Source organism: Oryzias latipes, chromosome 10, assembly GCF_053564925.1.
Source record: "Oryzias latipes strain Hd-rR chromosome 10, Olatipes_Hd-rR_3.1".
Taxonomy (NCBI): domain Eukaryota; kingdom Metazoa; phylum Chordata; class Actinopteri; order Beloniformes; family Adrianichthyidae; genus Oryzias; species Oryzias latipes.
The window spans coordinates 1,451,901-1,468,473 of NC_136246.1; positions in this window are offsets into that span (position 1 = coordinate 1,451,901).

Here is a 16,573-nt window from a genome sequence, read left to right on the forward strand (position 1 = left end):
TATTAATCCTCCTTCCACCTCGATGGCACTAATGTCACAAAGCACACAAAGTGACGGTGAAGCTGTGATTGAAACTTTAAGCCAGACTGATAGATCGGCACATACCTGCTGCCAGAGAGCCTGGACAGGCGTGCAGAACCATAGTGCATGCATGTAATTGTCGGGTAGATTACCGTCACAGTGCTGACAAATGTCTGAGTTACTGAGATCCACCTTGAACATCCTCTGTCCAGTGTAGTAAATTCTGTGTAGAGTTTTTAAATGGATTAGTTGCAGATTTGGACTTTTTGTCAGTTAAAAGGTGTTTAGACAAAGTTCTGACCAAAAGCTTTCATCTGTGCTGATGCTCAAATCCGCATCCCATTTTGTTGTCGGAAGTGAAATATTATTATCTAAATTACATAAAAGTTTGTATATTTTGGAGAGAGTTTTATTCATTGAGAAATTGATCAGAGTGGTAACTACATCTGGTAGCTTTAAATTGTTGTCTCTGTATTTAAACTTCTTAATAATAATTAGGGCTGTGACGATAACCGCATCACCGCATCACTGCACTTTTTTTTACGCAATTTTTTTACTTTTTGCATATGGTGCGTGTTTGGAACTATAATAAACACATTAAACACATTCATCTTTGCTTATAATTTACTTTTTCTGCTAGTCCTGTGTTCAGACTTTCCTTCATTCTTTCAGATTGTTGTCTCCTTTTCTCCCACCGCGCGTGCTCTCACTGTCTGCCTCTGCGCTGCACATGGCACGCGGCTCCCTTTACGGTTACACAAACAGGCGCGCGCTTTCAGAAGCACACATCCTCATTCTACAACAGAAGTTTCCGTCTCGCAAGGAAATACGATAATTCATTGCTTTCTAATTGTTAATTTCCATTGTATTCATTTCCGTTATAAGCTGCGTGCGTTCTTAAGTGCGGGACATGGCCGCCCACCGGAGGATTTTGTGTTGGAGGGGGGCGGGGGGGGGGGGGGGGGTATTACTGTCCTCCTTCACTCCGTAACACCAAACATGAACGTGCGCTGTTAGATTTCCATGAAAATCACCACATGTTTTGTTTGGGAACTATTTTTTGCAGCGTAACGTTACGTTTCTGTATAAACAAAGGCGGAGCCTCCTGCCGCGCGTTCTACATGGATGTCAGGCTCACGGCCGCCGGAAAGGGGACAGTGTCTGCAGTCTGCTTATTACTGGGCAATATATAATATTCTGAGAAGGTGTCTGTACCAGAGAGCACAGGTGAAACTTGCGTGCAGCTCCAGAGCGGTCCGCTGCAGAAGAATCAACACGCACTCCCAACACACGTGTGCGCACCTTCCTCCTTTACCTACACAAGACTCTCCGCGCTCACACACACAGTCAATCTACAACGCCTATAGTTAGTTCACCAGTTAGATATGTAGTTGTTAGTTGTTACTGATGTTTGTTAATAAAGATTTGTACGTTGTAATTGTATTTATTTCCGATGCGGCCGCCGGGGGATTTTGTGTTTTTTTTTCGTTTTTTTTTTTTTGGGGGGGGGGGCTGCGGTTAACCGCGACACCTCGCCCCCTGGTGGTTCATTACCGCGGTGATGAAAAATTCGACACCGTCACAGCTCTAGTAATAATAGATATAAGTTGCTGATATTCCAAGAAGTTATTTATTCCATGTTTGTCTTGAAGTTCCTGGGGAGTTATGAATCTTCTGTCAATAATTAAGTGCTCTAGTAATGTTACGCCCCCTGCTTGCCAAGCTGGGAAGTGTATCACTTTTTTGTTCATTAAGATGTCTGGGTTGTTCCAGATGGGTGTCATTCTGCACGGTTGAATTGATGATTTTGATATTTTGAGAAATTCCCACCAGGCTGTTAAAGTGGTGTTTATATTAATACGTTTGGAAACAATCCTGTTTTTTTACTGTTTGGCTAATAAATGGAAGATCTGACAGGTTGATCTTTCCACATAACGCCTGTTCCAAGTCTAACCATGAGTTGGTTTCTGGATTATTTTTTAACCATTTTAAGATGTATTGTAATCTATTTGCAAGAAAGTATTTGTGGAAGTTAGGTAATTCTAATCCTCCACAGCTTTTTGCAGATTTTAAAGTTTTTAGACTAATTCTTGCATGTTTATTGTTCCATAGAAAGCTTGATATGGATGAGTCTAATGTTTTGAACCATTTTAGTGGCGGTTGTGTGGGAATCATTGAGAAGAGATAATTTACTTTGGGTAAGATTTTCATTTTAACCCTGGCTACCTTGCCCATAAGGGACAGAGGCAGGTTGACCCAGCAGGTTAGGTCGTCCTAGTACTATTCAACCTTAATATCACAGAATGGAAATAATCCAAGATTTCTTTTTAGCACTATTGCTAAATTAACTCGCAGTCAGAGCTCAGTAGAACCACATTTTCCTGTATCTCTCAGCTCTGATGATTTTCTTACATTTTTCGATTGGAAAATCTCAAATATTAGGCATAAGTTAAATCAAGTTATTCCTACTATCAGCCCAGAACAGGCTGAAGCGGTAGAAGTGGAGGCATCCATAGAAACCTCTGTAACATTAGACTGCTTGACTATTGTGGATCAAGTGGAAATAGCATCAGTTATTACATCCTCCAAATCCTCAACTTGTCTGTTAGACCCAATTCCCACCAGACTTTTTAAAGAAACTTTTCCCCTAATTAATGATTCCATATTAATAATGATAAATACCTCTCTGGAAACGGGTTACGTGCCACAGTCTTTTAAAAATGCAGTTGTTAAACCTCTTCTGAAAAAGCCCAGTTTGGATCCTAGCATCTTGGCCAACTATAGACCAATATCAAACCTCCCCTTTATTTCTAAAATCCTAGAAAGAGTTGTAGTTAAGCAGCTTTACTGCCACCTACAGGACAACAGCCACTTTGAAGACTTTCAGTCGGGGTTTAGACCCCACCACAGCACGGAAACTGCACTAGTTAGAGTCTCTAATGACTTGTTATTGGCCTCAGAAAAGGGACTACTTTCTATTCTTGTCCTGTTGGACCTCAGTGCAGCCTTTGACTCTATCGACTACAGTATTTTCCTCCATAGATTAGAGCAGGACATAGGGATCAGAGGATCTGCTCTCCAGTGGTTTAAATCCTATCTGTCCGATAGATATCAGTTCGTTAATGTAAATGGACAGTCCTCTCAGTGCGCTCCAGTTAACTATGAAGTCCCATAGGGCTCAGTCTTAGGACCCATCCTTTTTACGCTTTATATGCTACCCCTAGGAAACATAATCAGGAAACACAGCATTAATTTTCATTGTTATGCCGACGATACGCAGTTGTATTTATCCATGAAGCCTGACCAGAATGACAATATAGAGAAACTGAACGCCTGCATCAGTGACATCAAGACCTGGATGACAATTAATTACCTCCTCTTGAACCCAGAAAAAACTGAGGTCATTATACTAGGTCCTAAAAACCTCAGAGATGCTCTGTCTGCTCAGATAGTCTCCCTGGATGGCATAAGTATAGCCCCCAATTCCACAGTTAGAAACCTTGGGGTTTTACTTGACCAGGATTTATCATTTAAGGCTCACATATCTCAGGCGTGTAGAACTGCCTATTTTCACCTGCGGAATATTGCTAAGATCAGAAATATACTTTCTAAGAGTGATGCTGAAAAACTCATCCATGCATTTGTTACGTCTAGATTGGATTACTGTAACTCCTTGTTAGCAGCGTGTCCTAAGAGTTCCTTAAGAAGTCTCCAGTTTGTTCAGAACGCAGCAGCTAGATTGTTAGCAGGAACTAGCAGAAGAGATCACATCACTCCTGTGTTAGTTTCGCTCCATTGGCTCCCAGTGGATTCTAGAATCAAGGTCAAGATCCTCCTGTTAACCTATAAGGCCTTACATGGACTGGCCCCTTCCTATATTAAGGACCTCATAGTCCCTTACCATCCAATCAGAACACTTCGCTCGCAAAATGCAGGACTGCTTGTGGTTCCTAGAATTAGTAAAAGTAGAGTTGGAGGTAGAGCGTTTAGCCACCAAGCCCCTGTTTTATGGAATAAACTCCCAGCTCATGTAAGAGAGGCCGATTCAGTTTCTACATTCAAAGTTAGACTTAAAACATTCCTCTTTGGACAGGATTATTGTCAGACTAGTTAGTATTCAGAGATTATTTAACTTAATGTTAATGTGTTTAAATTAAACTTAATAACAATAACAATTTTTTTAAAAGGCTGCTAGAAGTTGATTCTGTCTCTCACTGTGCATTTCCACAGTGAGAGACAGAATCTGAAGAAAACATTCAGAAATCACGTTGTACGATTTTTTTAAAACAATTTATTTGTATATTACTGTGACAAATGGGTATTTGATCACTTGAGTTAAACAACTTTAATTTGGTAGAGAAGCCTTTGTTAACAATTCCAGAGGTCAAACGGTTCCTGTAGTTCTTCACTAGGTTTCTACACACTGCAGCAGGGGTTTTGGCCCACTCCTCCATACAGATCTTCTCTAGATCTGTCAGGGTACGGGGCTGTCGCTAAGCAACACGGAGTTTCAGCTCCCTCCAAAGATTCTCTATTGGATTTAGGTCTGGATACTGGCTAGGCCACTCCAGAACCTTGATATGCTTCTTACGGAGCCACTCCTTGGTTTTCTTGGCTGTGTACTTCAGGTCATTGTCATGCTAAAAGACCCAGCCACGACCCATATTCAACGCTCTGACTGAGGTAAGGAGGTTTTTGCCCAATATCTCACAATACAGAGCCCCATTCATCCTCTCCTTAATACATTGCAGTCGTCCTGTCCCCTGTGCAGAAAAACACCCCCAGAGCATGATGCTTCCACCCCCATGCTTCACTGTAGGTATGGTGTTCTTGGGATGATGCTCCTCCTTCTTCCTCCTCCAAACACGCCGAATGGAGTTAAGACCAAAAAGTTCTATTTTGGTCTCATCTGACCACAAGATTTTCTCCCATGACTCCTCTGGATCATCAAGATGGTCATTGGCAAACTTCAGACGGGCCTTGACATGGGCTGACTTCAGCAGGGGAACCTTCCGTGCGATCCATGATTTTTAAACCATGACGTTTTAATGTATTACTTATAGTAGCCTTGGAAACCGTGGTCCCAGCTCTCTTCAGGTCATTGACCAGCTCCTCCAGTGTAGTCCTGGGCGGATTCTTCACCTTCCTTAGCATCATCGATACCCCCCTCGCACGAGATCTTGCGAGGGGCCCCAGTCCGAGGGACATTGACAGTCATCATTAGCCTCTTCCATTTTCTGACAATTGCTCCAACAGTTGTTCTTTTCTCACCAAGCTGCTTGGCAATTGCCCCGTAGCCACTTCCAGCTTTGTGAAGGTCTACAATTTTGTCTCCTGTGTCTTTTGACAGCTCTTTGGTTTTGCCCATGTTGGTAGTTAGACTTATGACTGATTGTGGGGGGGGGCACAGGTGCCTTTATGCAATCTAACGACCTCAAACAGGTGCCACCAATTTAGAATCAAGAGCAGAGTGGAGTTGGACTATTTAAAAGCAGAACAGCAGGTCTTTGCTGGTCAGAAATCTATCTGATAATCAAGTGATCAAATCCTTATTTGGTGCAGTAATATACAAATAAATTGTTTTAAAAAATCGTACAACGTGATTTCTGAATGTTTCTTCAGATTCTGTCTCTCACTGTGGAAATGCACCTATGATGAATTTTAGACCCCTCCATGTTTTCTAAGTGGGAGAACTTGCTGAATCACAGAGTGATCAAATACTTATTTGCCACACTGTATATATATATGCTTGTCGTAAGACGTGATGCTGTAGGGACACGTGATGCTGTAGTATCGCGAGAGCCGACGAGAGGAGTGTGGTGAGTTTACTTGGCGGCGCGTAAGTTGTGAACAAACATTTTTGATTTATTTCATTACACCACCATATTTAAATAATCCAGAAAGTTAAAAAATAAAAATCTGAAAAAGTTTGTCAAGCATTTGCCAGCCTGGATGACCTGGAGGATCTGGAGTATTACATCGACGAGTGTTTCAATACCTGCGTCATGAGGAAATCCAACACCGCCACTCCGTCCACCAAACGAGGCCGCCCCGAAGACTCCCCGGGGGCTGCCTCCTCCCCAGGCAGCAACATGAGTGATATCCTGGATTCAATTGATAAAAAGCTCTCCAGCCTTGATTGACGTTTAAATCTGCTGGAGATCCTCCATAAGGAATTTCAAGGTCTGCGAGAGTCTCTGGAGTTCAGCCAACAGCAGGTGCAGGAGCTCGCAGCGGAGAACCAGGCCCTCAGAGAGACCGTGAAGACCCTGAGCAACGACACCGCCCGTCTTTCTGAGGAAAACCGATCCATCAAGGAAACCCTCCTGGATTTTCAGGCGAGGAGCATGAGGGACAATCTAGTGATCGCAGAGATTCCAGAAGAGGCAGGGGAAGACCCGGAGAACATTGTTAAGTCCTTCATAGAGGTCCACCTGAAGCTCCCCAAGGAAGAAGTCCAGAAGATCTCCTTCCACAGGGTTCACCGGCTCGGAGGAAAAAGGCCGGACAATCAGCGCCCCCGTCCTATTGTTGCTAAATTTGAACATTATAAACAAAAGGACCTGGTAAAAAGCAGAGGCCGAGAGCTGAAAGGCACGCATTACAGCGTGAATGACCAGTTTCCAGGCGAGATCCTCCGCCGGCGGAAAATCCTCTTCCCGCTAAGGAGGAAGCACCTGTCTGCTGGAGCCCGTGCGGTGGTTGCCGTTGATAAACTTTTTGTGAACGGCAAGCTGTTCCGGGACCCAGAGGTAACACCCTGGCTGTGCTGAAGGCTTTCAGAGGCGCACTGACATCTGCGCCGCCCAGAAGAAACCAGCAAACTTATTTAATTGAATAGGAAATAATCGGATCATCAATAATCCACACCTCTCAGGAAAACTGTCTTTTCTTTCTCTCACATTCATGTTTCTGTTGTTGTTTCGTTGTTTTTGTTTTTTGTTCTTTCTCTTTTCCTCTCTCTTTTCTCTTGTCCCCCCCCCTTCCCATTTCCTCATATGTGAATCAGGTAAAGTCAACGCAACCACGGTGAGTATTTATTTATGCACGGAACGGGCGCGCGCGCATACTAGCGCGCATAACTCAACTCTCAACTCAACTCAACTTTATTTATAAAGCACTTTAAACAGAACAAGGTTCACCAAAGTGCTGAACAATACAAAAATTAATAAAAGCACATGAAAATATAAAGCATAAAACACATAAAATAGGTCCGGATTCCAACTCAGTTAAAAGCCAAAGTGAAAAAATATGTTTTAAGAGCAGATTTAAAAATACTGAGTGAGTTTATCTGTCTGAGGTACAGGGGCAATTCGTTCCAGATTTTTGGTCCGAAGACTGAGAAGGCTCGGTCACCTCTCAGTTTTCTCCTGGTCTTCGAGACGACCAGCTGTGTCTGATTTGTTGACCTAAGGGAGATCCAGAGATCCAAGTTTCAGTTACATAAAGGAAATCCAGTCGATGGGTGACGAAGAAATCCTTTAGGATGAAGGTTTTGTTGGCTAGCGATCTAGCGTTCACGAGCGCCATCCTAGCCGGGATTGGAGTGCCCTTCATTGGCAGAGCGCGAGGAAGCTGCCGCAGGTTGTGGAGGCCTCTCCCCCGCTTGCGGAGGTACGGCAAGGTGGGTCGACGGCCCCGCAGCTCCACGTCCACGCCGACCAGAGAAACCAAACAGGGAGCGACCGGGTCCGTACAACGTACAGCTTTCAGTTTCACCAGTAAACCGCTACGTCTCCCTCACCGCCTGCGCCGCCATCGCGGGAGCGGAGCACGATACAGGTGAGCTGGTATGCTTGAGAAAAGCGGGGGACAGCGCGATTCTTGCCCGGGGAATTTAAGTTGAAGCGGATTTTGAAACGGGTTTCTGAAGGGGGGACGTAGATTCAGAAGAGTTTGGCGATCGTAGATCAGCAACAAGTTGACATTCGTCACTAAAGTCAGTAAACAAAGCGCAAATACAAACAACACTCGTAGAGACAGAAGGCTAGCCAAGCACACCGGCGCCATCTTGACTCATAAGAGCATGCACACGCGATCCCGCACACACACGTTGATAAACTGCAAAAACTTCACTTAGGCTCACACAGGACGCACGCAACATGCAGCTCACAGCCAAGACACGTTCACCCACAACGCACAGCGCTTGTCAGTGTAGCAGGAACGCACAGCGTGCACGCGCACACGGACGGGCACACGCACTATTTAGCCTTGCACTCTCCCGGTTAGAACAGCTATGAACAGTCTTAACATCGTTAGCTGGAATGTGCGTGGACTTGGTTCTGGGCCAAAGAGATTGAAAGTGTTAAATCACCTGGATGGTCTTAAAGCAGATATAGCTTTACTGCAGGAGACCCATTTATCTTTATCAGCTGGTCATCTCCTGTGCTGTTCCCAGTATCCAGCTATGTATTCTGCCAGTTTCAACTCCAAACAAAGAGGGGTTGCAGTTTTGATTAATAAAAATGTTACATTTACTCATAAGGATACAGTTACTGACCCAGAAGGCAGATTTGTAATCATTAATATATCCATTCAGAATAAGGACTTTTGTATAGCGAGTGTATACGGCCCTAATGTTGACGACTCTTCCTTCTTTCACAGATTCTTCACCTCACTCTCAGCTCACTCTGACTCCACAATCATTATAGGAGGAGACTTCAACCTTGTTTTGGACCCTGAACTTGACAGACTCAGCACAGCAGCAAACCAGCGTACATGGCAGTCTGCATGTATCCTACAGCAGTACATGAATGATCTGGGTCTCTGCGACGCTTGGCGCTCATGTCATCCAAACGCTAAGGGGTTCACCTTTTTTTCTCCAGTTCACCATTCACACTCTCGTTTAGATTATTTATAAGTCAGTAACTCCCTTTTGAAAGAAATTAAAAGTTCCAACATTCATCCAATTATTATCAGTGACCATGCACCAGTTTCTATTACTATTTCAAGGGAAGTACCCACACCCTCGGGTTCAACCTGGAGGTTTAATACGTCTCTGTTAAAAGACCAGGAATTTATTGAATTCTTTAAAAAAGAGTGGGCAACCTTCTTAGAATTCAACAATACTTCTGAAATATCACCAAATTTTCTTTGGGAAACAGCAAAAGCAGTCATGAGAGGGAAAATCATCTCTTATTCAACGCATAAAAAACGCAAAGAGAAAGCAGATTATTTTATTATTATTACCAAGGCTGTGTCCCACCAAGGTGGGGTAGCCTAGACAAGGCACACAATTTTAGCTCCCTCTGTCTCTTCCCCAAACCCTCCTCCTTCAGTGCGTGAGTGCGTGTGTGCGTATGTGCGTGCGACTGGTCTGAGGCCTGGTCTAAGCCACACCACACTGCACCAGGGTCAGCTGCACAGCCCAGTGTGGGCACCTCCACTGCAGGGCCTCAGCCAAGGCTGGTTTCCCCTTGCCGCTTCATCCCAAGACCAGACCTCTACCACACCCATCCATTCATCCATACACAAACTCTCTCCACCCATCCCTGTCCTGAGCAGCCTCTCTCCCCTGCACCACAGTCATCCCTCTTGCATTCAACGCTCTTTTTACACCCTCTGTCCATCCCATTCGCGGTCTTCCTCTCATTCTCACTCCACTCACATCAGATTCATATACCCTTTTCACCAAACGCTCCCTTTCCATTCTTTCAACATGTCCAAACCATCCCAGTGCCTTTTGCTCTGCTCTATAAGCCAACTCTCGCGTCACACCAGTTCTCTCTCGGATAACTTCATTTCTCACACGATCCATACGCGTCACACCACACATACTCCTCAAACATCTCATCTCAACTACATTCAGCTTCCTCTTTTCCGCCACTTTCAGACTCCATGTTTCAGCCCCATATAACGCTGCAGGCACCACCACACCCTCATACAATCTCCTTTTTGCATCCTTTCCCAGTGACCTACATTCAAACACTCTCTTCATTCCCCCCCATATCTTTCGTACTTCATTCATTCTAAACTCTACCTCTCCCCCTATTCCACCATCCACACAGACACACGACCCCAAATACTGAAAACACTCTACCTCTTCCAACAACCCCCCATTTAATGCCACATTCAATCTGCGTTCACCCTTTAACCTCGTACCCCTCATCACCTTACTCTTTTCCACATTCACTCTCAACTTCCTTCTGTCGCACACCCTTCCAAACTCCTCAACCAGACGTCCCAAGTTCTCTTCTGAGTCAGCCACTTGTGCAGTATCATCTGCAAACAGCAGCTGATTCACACTCCATTCGCTGCCGTCAGTATTTATCATGCTCACACCCGTACCCGACACCCTTTCATTCACCTCTTTTACCACACCATCCATGTACACGTTAAACAACCACGGAGACATCACGCATCCCTGACGCAGACCAACCCTCACAGGAAACCACTCACTCATGCTATTTCCCACTCTCACACACGCTCTACTGTGTCTATAAAAACTCTTCACACCTTCCAACAATCTACCATCAATACCATACATACTCAACACCACCCACAACGCCTCTCTATCAATCCTATCATACGCCTTCTCTAAATCCATGAATGCCCAAAACACCTCCCTCCCCTTAGCCAAAAACTTTTCACACACCTGTCTCACAACAAACACCTGATCCACACACCCTCTACCTCTCCTGAAACCACACTGCTCTTCACCAATCATACACTCAGTTCCCTCCACTACCCTATTAATCAGCACTCTCCCATATACTTTGCCTACAACACTCAACAGACTAATACCCCTAAAACTACCACATTCATACTTATCACCCTTACCCTTGTACAGGGGAACCACACACGCACTCATCCAATCAAGCGGCACCTGCCCATTTGCAAAACACACATTCAACAATCTCACTAACCACTCAATCACGATCGCTCCACCACACTTCAGGCATTCCACAGCACACCCATCCACACCTGCAGCCTTTCCTACTTTCAACTTTCCCACAGCTTGCACAACTTCCTCTCCTGTTATCAACGCTTCATTCAACTCTTCTAATACATTCAGTCTACTTTCCCTTCCATCCATCCCAATCACAGCATCCCGATCTTCCTCCACATTCAGCAGCCTCTCGAAATACTCTGCCCATCTTTTTCTTACTGCATTCCCCTCATTCAACATCCTTCCATCCTCTGTTTTCACTTTCTCCTCCCTCCCCGACACTCCCTTTCGCACCCTCTTCACCTCCTTCCAAAACATTTTCTTGTTCTCTCGAAAATTATCAGTCAACTGTCTGCCCCACCTTTCGTCCGCAGCCGCTCTTGCCTCACGCACAGCTCTCTTAGCATCCCTTTTCTTCTCCTTATAACACTCATATGACTCCCTGTCCTTTCTCTGCAGCCATACTTCGTACGCACATCTCTTCTCAACTACAGCCAACCTTACATCCTCGCACCGCCATTCACTTCCCTTTCTTAGACCACCCCCAACACGTCTCACACCACACACTTCCTCTGCACTTCCAACCACTGCACTTTTGAACTGTTGCCATTCTTCCTCCACTCCAACAACCATTTGCTCCTTCACCATATTCCACTTGCCACCTAATTCCTTCTGATACTCACACATTTTCTCTCTGTTCTTCAAAACACTCACTCTCAGAACTTTTCTTGCCTCCCCACTCTTTCTCGATCTCACCCATGGCATACCCACACGCAACCTTCCTTCCACCAAAAAGTGATCAGACATACCTCCACACTCTCCCCTCCTCACACTTACATCCAGCAATCTACTACATGCAACCTTTGAAACCACCACATAATCCATCAGTGCTTTATCAATCACTCTTCCACCACTCTGCCTCACCCACATATACTTATGGATCTCTTTCTTTCTGAACCATGTATTCCCAATCACCATCTCTCTTTCAGTGCACATTCCTATCAGTCTCTCACCATTATCATTCTTTCCAGGAACACCATGCACGCCAACAACACCCTCAATTTTCTCATCACCCACTCTAGCATTCAGATCTCCCATCAGCACTACATTCACATTTGCTCCAAATCCTTGCAAGCACTCATCCAAGTCGTTCCAGAAGGTCACTCTCTCCTCTTCATTCCTCTCACTGCCAGGACCATATGCACTCACGAACGCCCACAACTCTTTCAGAAATTTCGCTTTCACCCATATCAGTCTTGGTGAAACCTCCTTCCATTCAACCACAAATCGTTTCACCTCACAGCTCACCAGCAAAGCCACACCTTCTCTTGCTCTCCCGCTCTCTACACCAGACATTCTCCCACTCACACTTCCAAACACACACTCACCCTTCCCTTTCATCTTTGTCTCACTCAGTGCTAACACGCTCATTCCCCTCCTTTCAAACATCCTTCCAATCAGATCTCTTTTGCTTCGCAAACGCAAAGAGAAAGCAGATTTATTAGAACTAGAAAATAAAATCAAAACCCTGGAGACTGCTTATGCTGCTTCTGCACAGGAACACATACTGGGCGACCTGAAAAATTTAAAGCTGCAGTTAATTGACATCATCAATAAACAAACACAATTCCAGATACAAAGGCTTCGACTGGAAAGATATGAAAACTCTAATAAATCTGGCAAATTTCTAGCTAATCAGCTTAAAATTAATAAAGAAAAATCAACAATCACTTCTATTATGGACCAAACAGGGAATGTCACCCATGACCCGGTAAAAATTAATAATGCGTTTAAAGACTTTTATCAAAACTTATACACTCCACAGATCAATCCATCAGAACAAAGCATCAACTCATTTCTCAACAATGTAAACCTGCCCAGGTTAAACGAAGATCAAATCACAAACTTAGACTCTCCGCTCTCGTTGTCTGAGCTTCATGAAGCTCTGTTACTTATGCCTAATGGTAAAGCACCAGGGCCTGACGGCTTTCCTGCAGTTTTATAAGGAATTCTGGGAACAACTGGCACCAACATTTTATAAAACGGTAAAATTTATCAATGAAAGCCAATCTCTACCACCTAACATGAACTCCGCCAACATTATCCTCCTTCTAAAACCAGACAAAGACCCCACGAGTCCTTCAAGCTATCGCCCCATTTCTTTAATTAATGCAGATGTAAAAATTATCTGCAAAGCACTAGCACAGAGAATAGAAAAAGTCACTCCTCACATAATTGACTTTGATCAAACTGGATTCATCAAAGGCAGACACTCGGATGACAATGTCCGCAGACTCGTTAACATAATAGACTTTGCCACCATCAAAAACCAGGAAATGACTATACTATCACTGGATGCTGAAAAAGCCTTTGATAGAGTAAATTGGAAGTTCCTTATTGCTGCCCTCCATAAGTTTGGGTTTGGAGAATCATTCATCAATTGGATCAAAATATTATATCACAACCCCAATGCATCAGTTAGAACTAATAAACAGACTTCCAACAGGTTTTTTCTTGGAAGAGGAACCAGACAGGGCTGCCCACTCTCTCCTTCTCTTTTTGCTATATTTATTGAGCCTCTAGCTGCAGCAATAAGACAGAATGAGAGCATTAAAGGAATTAAAACCAAACACAGCCATCATAAAATTAGTCTCTATGCAGATGACATATTACTGTTTTTAAGTAATTTACATTCTGTAAATGAAACGGCAACAATCATTAATGAATTCTCCTCTATATCAGACTATTCCATTAATTGGAATAAGTCTGTTTTATTACCACTGAACAATAATGCGGAGCAAAGACTCACAATACCAGTTAAATCAGGAAATATAAAATATCTAGGTATTTATTTTTCCCCCAAAATATCAGAACTGGTGCAGCTAAACTACACCCCATTACTGAAAAACATACAGGACGATCTAACACGCTGGACCAACCTGCCTCTGTCCCTTATGGGCAAGGTAGCCACGGTAAAAATGAAAATCTTACCCAAAGTTAATTATCTCTTCTCAATGATTCCCACACAACCGCCATTAAAATGGTTCAAAACATTAGACTCATCCATGTCAAACTTTTTATGGAACAATAAACCTGCAAGAATTAGTCTAAAAACTTTAAAATCTGCAAAAAGCTGTGGAGGATTAGAATTACCTAAATTCCACAATTACTTTCTTGCAAATAGATTACAATACATCTTGAAATGGTTAAAAAATAATCCAGAAACCAACTCATGGTTAGACTTGGAACAGGCGTTATGTGGAAAGATCAACCTGTCAGATCTTCCATTTATTAGCCAAACAGTAAAAAAACAGGATTGTTTCCAAAGTATTAATATAAATGCCACTTTAACAGCTTGGTGGGAATTTCTCAAAATATCAAAATCATCAATTCAACCGTGCAAAATGACACCCATCTGGAACAACCCAGACATCCTCATAAACAAAAAAATTATCCACTTCCCAGCTTGGCAAGCAAGGGGCATAAAACAACTAGAGCACATAATTATTGATAGAAGATTCATAAATCCCCAGGAACTTCAAGACAAACATGGAATATATAACTTCTCGGAATATCAGCAACTTAAATCAATTATTACTAAAAAGTTTAAATACAGAGACAACGATTTAAAGCTACCAGATGTAGTTACCACTCTGATCAATTTCTCAATGAATAAAACTCTCTCCAAAATATACAAACTTTTATGCAATTTAGATAACAATATTTCACTTCCGACAACAAAATGGGATGCGGATTTGAGCATCAGCACAGATGAAAGTTTTTGGTCAGAACTTTGTCTAAACACCTTTAAAATGACAAAAAGTCCAAATCTGCAGCTAATCCATTTAAAAACTCTACACAGAATTTACTACACTGGACAGAGGATGTTCAAGATGGGTCTCAGTAACTCAGACATTTGTCAGCACTGTGACAGTAATCTACCCGACAATTACATGCATGCACTATGGTTCTGCACGCCTGTCCAGGCTCTCTGGCAGCAGGTATGTGCCGATCTATCAGTCTGGCTTAAGGTTTCAATCACAGCTTCACCGTCACTTTGTGTGCTTGGTGACATGAGTGCCATCGATGTAGAAGGAGGATTAGGCTCTATCATTTTCATAACTCTTTGCATTGCTAAAAAAAATATTTGAATAAATTGGAAAAGCAAAAAAAATATAAATATAACTCAACACAGAAATCTGCTGCTTGATCATATCAGCTTGGAAAAAATGTCAGCCCAAAGTTCAAGTAACTTTGAAAGAATTCGGTCTCTCTGGTCTCCCATAGCTAACTCCGTGACTTAGGGGGTGGGGGGGGGCCTGGTCGTTGCTGCTCCTTGCCCTTCTGCCGTGGGCCGGGGTGGGGTCGGGGCCTCCGGTGCCTGGCGGGGGGTGGTGGGGGCTCCGTTGGTCGGGGGGTCGGGTCCGGCGCCTGGGTGGGGCGGGCTGGGGCGCTGCGTGGTCCTCTGGGCTTGGGTGTGGGGGTGCGTGGTGGGGGGGTGGGGTGGTGGTCTGGCTTGGCTTGGGGGGGTGGTCCATTTGCCTGTGCTGGGGGGGGTTGGCGGGGGCGCTGCTCGGGGGGGGGGGCCCAGCGGCGCTGGATGGGCTTCCCATCTACACCTGGGGCTGGGATCGGCCCTTCCCTGGCTCTGGGGCGGGACGGGACAACCCTCTTGGGGCCCCCGGTCGCTCTGGGTGTCATCCGCTTCGGCTGCGGGGTCTGGGGGGGTGGGGTGGGGGGTCTTGTCGGCCCTGTCCTGTGGGGGGGCATTCTGGGGGAGGGGGGGGGGCACTATTGGTACGGGGCAGGGGGGGTTGACGGGTCGGGGTCTCCGCTGAGGCCATCTGCGGTTTCCCCGGCCGGTTGGTTGCCTCGGTCCCATCAAGGCCTGACCAGAGCTCTTCTAGGGCCGGCGTTTGGGGGTGGGGGCCTGGGCTTGCTCCGGGGGGGCGACACTTTCTGGCTCCTCTCTCTCTGTGTGGGGGGGGGTGGTGCTGGGCCTGGGGTGTCGGCGCCTCCAGGGGTGGGGCCCCTGGGCTGGGTGGGCCTGGCCCCCTTGCTGGGGGGGGTGGGGGGGGGGGGGACAGTTGTTTGACCATCGGGGGACAGTCTATCAGCTGTCCCCAACTTACCCCCTTCCTCATATAACCTCATAATAGGGTGAGGGGGTGGGGGTTTAGCCTGCGATGAGCCTTGGGGGGGGGGGTTACTAGGCAGTGGCCCCCCTCCTATGGTTGCCGTATGGAGTGGGCCCCCCCTCTTTCGGTTTTATTTGCACCTTAGACATGTAGGGCCCTTGGTAGGGGGGGTGCTTGGACATCACTGCCAGCAAGCAGCGGATGTCCTCCTAGCACCCTACCCGCCAATTTTAACCGCACCTTAGACATTTAGGGCCCCTTGGTGGGGAGGGTGAGGGGACGTCACTGTGAGTAATCAGGAGAAGTCCCCTTAGTGCCCTACCCACCAATAAGAATAGTAACAACATAGTTGGGTAGGATTTTAAAGGTTGTAAAAGTTGTGCAGTGTTTTCTTTTCTAAGGCTACGCTCACACTGCAGGGCTTAATGCTCAATTTAGTTTTTTTTTTTTAAATCAGATTTTTTTGCAAGGCCATTCACATTTCCAATTAAATGTGAACTTTTGTGATCTCCTGTGTGACCATGAA